General features: G+C 50.7%; 1 long non-coding RNA gene across 1 annotated transcript; it reads left to right on the forward strand.

Annotated features, from left to right (window-relative positions):
- Positions 1-1,778: 1,778 nt before the first annotated feature.
- LOC148006021 (uncharacterized) lies at positions 1,779-10,119 on the forward strand. Its single transcript, XR_015621101.1, has 2 exons — positions 1,779-2,015; positions 8,861-10,119. It is a non-coding gene; the product is annotated as an uncharacterized LOC148006021 (long non-coding RNA).
- Positions 10,120-11,291: the final 1,172 nt, after the last annotated feature.

Consider the following 11,291-nt stretch of genomic DNA (forward strand, 5'->3'; position numbering starts at 1 on the left):
GAAGCTCCCATCTGCTCCTACCACATCTCTGCTTTTCTTTCTGGAGCACTCCTCATCCAACAGAAACCATCTCTTGTGAGCCCTTCACGATGACTGCTCCTTAACCTCTTACTGTGGCCATCTTCCAACTGGAGAGAGCACCTGCTGATTATCGCTTCAGGATCATCCTTATGAAAGAAGTCAGACTTTAGTCATAATGTAGCCGCACTCTCCCCCTTGGAGCATCCCGCTGCTACCCACACAACCCCTCCGACAATATTCTAAACTCCACACCTGTGACCCCTTTCCCGGTAGTCCTAAGTCACTGAGCCTTGGAGCAAGGACCACCCTGAACTTTTGATTTCCTCAAGCCCTCCTCAGTCCTGGCTGAGGTCCACCCTCCCTGGAGTTTGCTCAGGAAGGCTCAGCCAGGCTCAGCCTCAGATACACTGCAGGATCTTAGGCAAGTCAGAAGCGTCTGGCCAACCTCAGTTTCCTCACCCAAAGGACCAGAGCAGCAACGACTGGTACTGCTAGGATTTGAGCACAATTAAACAAGGAAACCCACAGGAAGCAGGAAGACTAGCATTGGTGCCTGCTTTGTACCACCCAACTGCTGAGCATCTGTTTTCTGCTGTGCTTCCTCTGACCTTGTGCTTAGAGGGAAGCTCATGCCCGCATCTGTGTCCCTTTCCCCAGAAGGCCCAGAAAATGCTTATTAACGAGTTAATAGACCACACACTTGGCACCACCCATACCATTGTTCCCTCACTGGCAGGGCAAACCTTATCTCTTCTGACAGGATTTGGGCTCCTGGGGCTGGGGGCGGGGCCAGGGAAGTAGAGCAGGAGGTGTCTTCATGTCAGGGCATTCAGATCTGGAAAGGAACTCTGTACTTCCCTCCATCGCTCTACCCCCCACAGTGCCCAGCTCAAGGAGGAGTCAGGAGGACTTGCTGACAGATGGCCTGCCATCTTCCCCCCATGAAGAAGGCAAGTCCCCCTACGAGCTACTGCCCTAATTACGCCTGTCCCTCCCTCCACACACATCTGCCTTCCCAGGCAAGAGTCTGCCTGACATTCTTGCAGAGTTCTCTTGGCTGGTGGTTCCCAGCCAGCTTGGCCAGTTTCTTCGGAAAACTGCTGCAGAGAGCAAAAATTTTCTTAAAGCTACAGAGGCCAGACCCAGAAACAAGTCCACCCATGCTCTTTGGCACAGTCATGCGAGGGGCAATGTCAAAAGTAGACATTAGAAGAGGGAGCAGCAGTGTCCACGGGGTAGATTCTGCCCAAACAGTCTGGGATCTGTAACCAACTAGCAGGGATCCTGGGCAATCTTCAAAGAGGATTTCCTTTCAAAAAGGAAATCACAGCTGTCTAGGTTTAAAGAACTGGATTTGATGAATGCTCATAAGGTGAGTTATTACTATGGTGCCACAGAAGGGTGGAGCCCAAAAGAACCCCTAAGGAACCTTTAGCAGCAACAGTGTTGCAGCCAGCAGAGGTGGCCCAAATTTATTACACCATACAGTGAAACCTGGGCTACATTTTCCTAACACTGGCTAAGATGGGTGTGCTCCTCTCAGCTCCTGCTCTCAGGGAGGATCATTCACCTCAACTGAAAGAGCTCAGATCTGAAAGCCAACATGGGACATTATCCAGTGGTCGCTTGCTCATGAGTGGGCCCTTTCCAGCTGAGGGTGGCACCACCTGTTAAAAGTGCTGTGACTCAAGGCTAGCCTGTGGAACGGGAAGGCAGAGACTGCGATGCAGCTCACTGTGTTCAGAGCCGGACCTTGCAGGGATGAAGACTTTGTGCCAGGCAGGCAAGATGTGACCCAGTGCCCTTTTCCAGCTGGGCTCCGTTCTCTGGCTTCTCCTGGACCAGAGGCTCCACCTACCCACCTGGCTGCCAGATGGACGCCTGCTTCTCCTGCTCCCTCTCGCCCACCCCACGTGTTGCCTGCTGCCTTTCCCCTCCCCAGGACTGGTGGGGCCATCTGGAGAGCCTAGAGCCAGCACTGGAGACAGCTAAAGGTGAGGGGACTGGGCTTCTGATCCACAGCTCTGAGGGACAGTAAGGAGCCTGCTCATCTCTCAGCCCGGGCAGGGAGCTGGGTTGAGTCAGGAAAGCAGGACACAGACAATCTTTCAGACCTGAGGTCTTTTCAATGTGGGGAGAGAAGCTTCGCTTCCCTAAAGTCTTGTAACCATGGCAGTACCTGTCATTCTCTGAGCAGCTTCTGAGTACAAGTCGCACCCGTTCCACCCCATAACCCATAACCTTTCCCCTTGCAGCAGCTCCTTTTCCCCAGAATGGCTTATGAGGAAGACATGGAAAGGCAGGTCTGTACCAGAGCACCTCCAGAGGAGGACATCTACTCGGGTCACAGGCACTGTCAGTGCTGCCACTGCAGGTTTCTCTGTAGAAGTGCCCGGAGAGGAGCTGCTTGGAGGAGGCCCTTCTGATCAGGGAAGTGACACTTGGCCCCAGGGTGACAAGAGCATGTTCTCCTCAGTGTTATAAGCACTGAGCCAGGAAGCCCCTGTGGTCCCCAAGAAGGAAATGACAGGACCTGCTGTGGCCCTGTGAAGGCCGCTCCCTTCTCTGAGGCTGCAACTAGCCTCAAGATTGATGAGCAAATCTGCCCATGAAGCCCCAGTGCTCTGTGTCGTTCCCTTAATTAATCAGTCTTGTGTCCGTGTAACAAAATACCCAGGCAGCCACCTCCGAGAGAGAAGGGAGAATTTTGCCTTACAGTGTTGGTTTCAGTCTTGGTGGTAAGTGTGGTAAGGGAGAGAACATCATGTGAGCTAGTGTGGGCTACTCAGGGCAGCTGAGAAGCAGAGAGGGAGGAATTTGAGTCCCTCAATCCTCTTTGAAAACATGTCTCCCAAACCCCTACCAGCCCCCCAACTCTTAAAGGTACCCATCACCTTCTGGGTTAGTTCCTATTTTTGTTGCTCTGTCAGAAGACCTGATGGGAGCAACTTGAGGGGAGAACTGAGTATGGTTCAGAGTTTGAGGTTCTGTATCTCAGGGGCGAATCACGGAGACAGGGACTGGAAGCAGCTAGTCCCATTGCTCTGCAATCAGGAGCAGAGAGAGACAGGTGTCAGAGAGCCTCCTCCTTTTTGTTCAGTCCAGGGTCCTCACTCACAGTCAGGGACTCCCCACCTTGAGTAACCTGACCTAGAAGCTCTCTCACAGGAATGCTGAGGCCTGCCCGCCTGGGTGAGCCTAGATCCTGTCTAGTTGATAATATTAGCCATCACACTTCCCAATACTGTCGAGCTGGAGAATCAAGACTTTAACACATGGGCTTTGGGTGGAAATTTAAGATCCAAACTGTGGCATTTTTGTTAACTGGAATAGCCCATGGTCCAGAATATGCACCGAGTACCTGTCCCCCATCCCCAGAGTGGAAGGAGAGTCTGAAATGCCACCTGGCTAGCTGGATGGTGCTATAAGTGGGGGATCTGCTTCTGTTTTCTCGAGTGGCCTCTTAGCCCAGCATGGTAGGTTGCTCAGGGTCAATGACAAATGTGTGAGTAGGAGTTTGAGGAATCCATCACTTTGCAGCCAACCTGTGATGATCACGTACATGCAGGCTCCTCTCCAGAAGATGAGGCCCACAGTCTGGGCAAAATGTGTCTTCAACAGACCCTCAAGTGGAAGCGGAGACCCTGATGGGCTGAGGAGAACTGTAATTTTCTCTTCCTGTCTTTTGAGTCAGGAGTCTCTGTTCTGGGCAGGAAGCTCCTGAGGTTTATTGCTTGGACAGGGCCCAGCAATGGCTTTAATCTGGAGACCTCGGACAGCCATCAAGCACACAGGCTGCTGTCTGAGTAGTCAGATCTATGATCCATGTTCCCAAGCTAGTGAGAAAGGTGACCTTGTGAAAAGCTTTGACCGTCTCCTGCCCCTCCCCACAACCCTTCAGTTGGCATGATTGTGTCTGCACACACAGGAGGATCCTGAGGCTCCAGGAGGTGTGAAAACATGAACGAGTTCACACAGCAGCTGAGGGTCAGCCCTGGTGTGACGATTCTACTTTTGAGACCCCCCGAAGTCCACTCAGCAGCCTGACGACAAGCAAGGCTCAGCTCTGCCAAGTACTGACCCACCAGGCCAGAACTGCCCTGCAGAGAGAGGTCTTTATGGAGGTGCAGGCTCCTGGCATGGCAGAGAGGCCCTTCAAGCTGGACCAGAGACGGGAAAGATGTGGGTTACTGTGGAACAAAGTTAAATTGACAAGAGAGGAAGAAGGGAGACACCCAGACTGTTTCCTGCCTAGGAGCCTTTACAGTGCTAGAGACACGTGGCCCTTCCTCCTTTAGTGGCTTTTCTCATCTTTCATGTTCTAGCTCAAGTAACTTCTTTTCCTCTAGACTCCTAAGTGGAGTGTGCTGGCATAAGCCTGAAATCTCAGAACTTAGGGTGTATCAGCAGGAGGATTCGGAGTTCAAGGCGACATATGAAGTTGAGACCAACCTGGACTATGCAAGAGTCTGTCTCAAAAAAACCAAAAAGAGACCTCCAGGCTACAGAACCTGCCGTGTTTTCACTCCAGGATGCTGTATCTCCAGGATAGGATTCTCTTCTTCCACAGATCACATTCTGTGCTTGCTTGATTAAGACTCCCCTAGTTGGGCTGGAGAGATAAAGAGAGCACTGACTGCTCTTCCAGAGGTCCTGAGTTCAAATCTCAGCAACCACATGGTGGCTCACAACCATCTGTAATGGGATCTGATGCCCTTTTCTGGTGTGTCTGAAGACAGTGGCAGTGGACTCATATATAATAAAGAAATAAATCTTTAAAAAAAAAAGACTCCTCTGGCTTCTGCTTCTCTCAAGAGAAGAAGAGACCCTGGAAGGTGGAGACATATGTTTCTGCTCACCATTAAGGCCTGGGGCTCAGCTCAGCGCTGAGATCATCAACCTGGTACTGGGAACTGAAAACAATGTTCTTGGATGGACTGAAGGATGTGGAGAGGGTCCCATTATAACTGGAAGATTCAGGAAAAATATAGCCTTATCTGAATCCGGGAGACTGGCCCAGGGTCATAAAGAGCCCAGAGAAGTAAGGCTTGTCAAAAGTGGAACTGTGAAGCCACCAGTGGCTCTTTAAGAGTGTGACACGGATAGAGAAGCGCAGCTCTCCACAGTTAATGGCTTCTGGTAGAGGTGTGGAAGGGGCTGGCCACTGAGAGCTTAGCCATGCTCAGAGTATATAGATAACACACTAGGCTTTCTTTTTTACTTCTTTTGGAGTTGGGGGAGGTCACAAGGTGACAGCAGGCATGGAGGGACTGGGAAGGGATGGAGATCAGGGTGGATGATGTGAAACTCCCAGAGAATCAATAAAAATGTTATGGGCGGGATTGTGGGTGGTTGAAAGCCTGGGCTCCCTAAGGTGGTGGGGGTCCTGCCCTGTAGCCACCACAGGCCTTGACCACCCTTGGCGGAAAGTCCTTCAGTAGTGGACCTGTCAGACCTGGATGGGGCTGCTGAGGAATCCTGAAGCTGGGGTGGGGGCTCTTAAAAGGAGAAGGGGGAGGCAGCTATGGTGGCTGTGGGTTTCCCAGGGGATTATCGGGAGCAGGGATCTTCAGGCAGAGACCTAGGACTGTCTGCCAAAACTTGCTCAGAACAGCTTCCTGGCTTCCAGGCCAGATAATTGTAAACAAAATAGATGGGAGCCCAGGCAGAGCCTCCAACCCTTTTGTGGAGTGAGGGGCCCAGGATGGGGTACACAGGAGCAGACACCACGGCCCTGAGTCATGGAAGGGGCCAGACTGGTTTAGTGGCTGAGACAAGGAGCTCCAGACCTTTCTGAACAGTGCCAGGCAAGCACTTGTCTGCTGTTTGTCCCATGTCTGCATGTGCTGTGCTGCTACAGTGCTGTAGAGAGTGGATTCCTGCCCTGCTCCCATGTGGCGGGGAAGGAGGACATGCTCAGCATCACCAACTGGAGCAGAGGAGCACTATGGGGATGAGGGAGGAAGGCAGATGAGGAGCACTATGGGGATGAGGGAGGAAGGCAGATGAGGAGCACTATGGGGATGAGGGAGGAAGGCAGATGAGGAGCACTATGGGGATGAGGGAGGAGGGCAGATGAGGAGCACTATGGGGATGAGGGAGGAAGGCAGATGAGGAGCACTATGGGGATGAGGGAGGAGGGCAGATGAGGAGCACTATGGGGATGAGGGAGGAAGGCAGATGAGGAGCACTATGGGGATGAGGGAGGAAGGCAGATCCCAAGGTGGTGAAGAGCACCTGGCCCAAGACACGTCTTGGAGGGCTGTGTTCTGTTGGAAGCATGTGCTTGGTAGGAGAGTGTGGTGGGTGCGTGTGTGTGCGTGGGCGTGTGTGTGTGTGTGTGTGTGTGTGTGTGTGTGTGTGTGTGTGTGTGTACATGACCCTACACCTACCTGTGTGTTTCTGTTTAAAGGCAGAATCTATGGCTTCATCAGAGTCCCAGTCCCCTTCTCTGACTGCTCACTCAGTGGCCGGAGGAGCAGGAAGGACAAACCATGCCCTCTCTGCTTCCAGTTCAAGATAAGTGACCTCCTATCCCCTAGTTGAAGAAGCAATTCATCCTTGAAATTTTACTTCTAAATCCCAAGCCCTGGGAGTGGGGTACTAGGTGAATTATGAGGGCATCAAATTGGGAAAGAACCTCATTGACAGTCACAGAGCAGTCCCCCTGTCGCCACCCTCACCCCCAGTTTAGAGACCCAGGGTTGTCCAGAGCATTTGGTGAGTGTGGTTTAGGGTGTAGATAGGATTATGGTGTTGGGTCTACTCTCAGCATACCACCAAGCATCTCTGTGTATGTGTGTGCAGGCACATATGTGTACAGGCACATGCGTGTAAGGGTATTCATGCATATGTCTACACACACGTTTGAAGGCCAGAGGGCAATCTCTAGTGTTGCTCCTCAGGGACTGCTGTCTGCCTATTTATTTACTTTGAGACAAGGTCTCCCGTTGGCTTGGCACTTACCAAGCAAGCTGGGCTGACTAGTGAGCCTCAGGGTCCCGCCTGTCTTTGCCGACACAGTTCCGGGATGACAAGCATGCACCATCATGTCTGGTTCTTCTGATGCTGTTTTTGACGTGGGTTCTGGAGAATTGGACTGGGGTCCTCGGGCTTACAAGGTGTCTCAGTTAGAGTTCCTACTGCTATGATGAAAAGCCATGACCAAAACAACCTGGGAGAAAAGGATTTATTTGCCTTATCATAGTCTACTACTGGAGGAAGTCAGGACAGGAACTCAAGCAGGGCAGGAACCTGGAGGCAGAAGCTGATGTGGAGGCCATGGAGGAGCGCCTCTCACTGGCTTTCTCCCTATGGCTTGCTCAGCCTGCTTTCTTATAAAACCACAACCCACGATGGACTGAGCCCTCCCCCATTGATCACTAATTGAGAAAATGTCTTATAGTTGGATATGATGGCAGCATTTTCTTAATTGGCGTGCCTACCTTGCAGACGACTCTAGCTTGTGTCAAGTTAACATAAAGCTAGCCAGGCTATAAAGCAAGTATTTTTACCAACTAAGCGATTGCCTTCATAGGCTCCTATCCACTGGTCCTTCAATCTCATCTCTTCCAGGGCCTCACCAGCCGGCCACATCAGTAGCCACTAACCAGGAACCACCCTGGACTTAGACAAGTCACACACTACTGCAGCACAGCCCCAAGGAACACTTCCCATCTGCTTCAGGACGGCTCTGGTGGGGCCGTATGACCCCAGCATCCCACTCCCAGTGAGGGCCAGCAAACCACACAAAGCCAGTCTCCCAAGTTTTCTTTCCCGAAAGTTGTTTACACAGAAGTGTTTACAGGAGCAAAAAAATTGCCTGGCAAAGGCAGAGAAAGCAGGTATGTGGCCCCCTGCTCCCCGTCACCTTACAGGGGCAATGCCCTCATGCTTCCTGGACCTGCCATGGTCCAGTCTGACTTATAGTCTTCCTCTGTTGAAATGGCTTTGCCAGACATGCTCACATGAAGGTCTCAGTAGGGCAGACAATAAGGATGGTGTCTTTGATTAAGCGATTGCCTCGTAGTACGAGGTCAGGTGGCCCCAATAGTGCCGAGGTGGCAAGCCAGGAACTGATTCTCAAAAGGCAAATTAATTACCAAAGAAGGGCTTGGCCTTGCTCCCAGGTACAGGGCGTCTGCCACAGTCCTCCCACCTAGTCTTACCAAAGCCTACCTGCATCACGGCAGTCTGCTGCGGTAGCTCAGGCACCGTGGAGCCGAAGGTCGAATTTGCCTTGGAATCCTAACCAATTCTGACCCCATTTAAAATCAGCAGCGTTTTGCTAACACGGGAATGGTTTGAGGAGTTGCATACAGTTGCTGCTGTGTTGAGTCTAAACAGTCCAAGGGAGGAATCTCATTCTTAGCACAAAGTTAAGCAACCTGTGGCTATTTGGTCTTTGGCTAAGACCAACTGTGGTAGTCTGTGTTTTCAAGGGGATAAAGTTGGGTTTCCTGGTGGCTAATCTTGGGAGTCCACATGATTGGATCTGAAATCAACTAAGGGGAGTGCCTCTAGACTAGTCTGTCAGAGTCTTTCACAGATCATTTGACAGGGGAAAGGAGACCTCCTGCCAGAGTGGAATGGCCCAGCTATAACGAGGTCTGAAAGAAAAACAATGTTGCTTTTGTCTGCCTACTTTCACTCTTGCTGGTGAGTACATCTACGCTGCCTGGCCAGGCTGCTGCTGCTGTTCCTGGCATCCTTCGCTGATGTCAGAACCCAGTCTCAGCCTTCCAACACAGACAAAAGACCAGCCTGTACCAAGTAAGTCAGTCTAGTAAATCCCTTGTCATGTTTTTCTTCAAGGTAACGGCTACTGTCTGACCTCTAGGTCTTCTGGGCACGGCAGAACCACAGGACTAGAAGCAGTGTGGTACTCTGTGGAATGATGAGTTGGACAAAGTCCCAGGAGTTAAGTTGTGCAAAGCCACAGGGAGAGACTACCCTGAAGAAAGACGTGCTGCTGGCCCCAACAACAAATCAAACATTTCTGCTGTTCTCTGGTAAGCAGGAGAGAGGAAGATTTCTGCACAGGTGCCACATCTGTGGCGATTAATGGCTTCCCAACAGGAGCCACCATGTGAAGCACCGTGGTGCTGCCCAGTTAGCCATTTCAACTGATCCATTTTCATTTCTCAAGACGGCTGGGATTTCAGTTTACAGTGTTCTCCGCAGGCTCCTGCCTTGAGTGTTTGTTCCCTTCCTGGTGGCACAGTTTCTGGAAGCCTTGGGGAGCAAACCTTTGGTGGTTATGCTCATCGTAACCTGGGTCCTGCCTCCTTCTCTGTCTGCTGTGGCATGAGCAGGTACCACCACACTCTCCAGCCACTGGCAATCGAAGGCTCTGCTCCTCCCAGCCCCCACCGAGAACTGGCACCATCAGCCCAAACATGTCTTCCCCTTAAGTTGTTTCTGCTGGGCATCACAGTGATGCAGTGATAACAATCACAAAGTTATGTTGTTTTACACAATGGCTGGACTGAAATGCTAAGTGAGAGACTGGTCCTGTATCAGTAGCTTTAACATTCATTGGCCCATCTCAGACATGGTAACTCCTCTTGACTTAAAACTTTGACGGGAGATTCTTATGTTCAGCAGTCAAGAGCAGGAAGCGTTCCTCCAGAGCACCCAAGTTCATTTCCCAGGATCCAGGTTGGACGGCTCACAGATGCCTGTAACTATCAGGGGGATCCAGCACCTCTGGCCTCTGAGCACCTGTGCTTACATGCACACACCCACACAGACATATACACATAATTGAAAATTAAAAATAAGTCTCAAGGGGTTGGGGATTTAGCTCAGTGGTAGAGCGCTTGCCTAGGAAGTGCAAGGCCCTGGGTTCGGTCCCCAGCTCCGAAAAAACAAAACAAAACAAAACAAAAATAAGTCTCAAAAACAATTGGAGGAGCTGGGCATGGCGGTGCATGCCTTTAATCCCAGCACTCAGGAGGCAGAGACAGGCAGATCTGAGCTGAAGGCCAGCCTGGTCTACAGAGCGAGTTCAAGGCCAGCCAGGGCCTCCTCTCAAAACTCTCAAAAATCTAAGATAAAATTAAATGCTTTAAGTTAAAAATAAACACAAACAAATAATGATTTTGACATGTGTGAGGACCCACAGTGGCTGTTCCTTGATTTGTCATGCTCCATGGACCACAGAACCTCTGGGGTAAACCTTCCAGGCCCGAGACTGTTCTTGGTCTACACCAGAAGCTGGGGAATACCTAAGACACTATGGCTGTCTGCCACGGAGTAGTGCAAACCAGGCCTCTGCTAGTGATCAGGGTTTCTGGGAACCAGGATTTATTTGGGGCTAATTCAGTAATTCTTCAGAGATTTGAGATCACCTGTGCTTACTACTGTGCACTTTTGATCCCTGGTGCGTCTACCTGGATTCAAGGACAACCTGGACTACAGGGTGAGATGTGAAGCACGTACTTTAGGAGAGGATTTCCTTTGGCTCCTGGTTTCAGGATATGGTCAGCTGACTCCAGTGCTAGCCTGGAGCTGAGCAGGGGATCCTGGTCACTATGGCATGTGACAGGGACTACTCCAGTCATGGTCAGGAAGCAGAGAGGGGAACAGGAAGAGGCTAGGGCAAGGGTTATAGGTTAGGGGTTGTTTGTCGAGGGGATTGTTTTGTTTTGTTTTTTAACATTTGTGAGTGCCCACCTGTGTGTGTGTGTGTGGTGTGTGTATGAATGTGTGTGGTTTGTGTGTGTATATGGTTTGGTTTGTGTAAGTATGTGTGTGGTTTGTGTATGTATGTGGTGTATGTGTGTGTATGTATGCATGTGCATTGTGTGGTGTGTTTGTGTGTTGTGTGGTTTGTGTGTAGGGGGTTGGTTTGTGTATGTATGTGTGTGGTGTGTGTGTTTATGTGTGTAGTTTGTGTATGTTTGTGCATGTGGTGTGTGTGTGCATGTGTGGTGTGTGTGTGCATGTGTGGTGTGTGTGTATATGTGTGTGGTTTGTGGGGGGTTAGTTTGTGTATGTATGTATATGGTATGTGTATATTGTGTGGTTTGTGTATGTATGTGGTGTTTGTGTGTGTGTGTGTGTGTGTGTGTGTGTGTGTGTGTGTGTGTGTGTGCGCAATTGCCTGTATTTGGGTCAGAGGACAACTTATGGGAGTTGATTCTCTCCTTCCATCATTTGGGTCCAAGAGGCTAGAACTCCAGCTGTCAGGGTTGGTGGTGAGTGCTTTTACCCACTGAGCCATCTAAGTAGCCCTGGTTTTTATTTTCAGTGTCTCTGGTATCCTA

Source organism: Rattus norvegicus, chromosome 5 (genome assembly GCF_021556685.1).
Source record: "Rattus norvegicus strain SHRSP/BbbUtx chromosome 5, alternate assembly SHRSP_T2T, whole genome shotgun sequence".
In the NCBI taxonomy this organism is placed as follows: domain Eukaryota; kingdom Metazoa; phylum Chordata; class Mammalia; order Rodentia; family Muridae; genus Rattus; species Rattus norvegicus.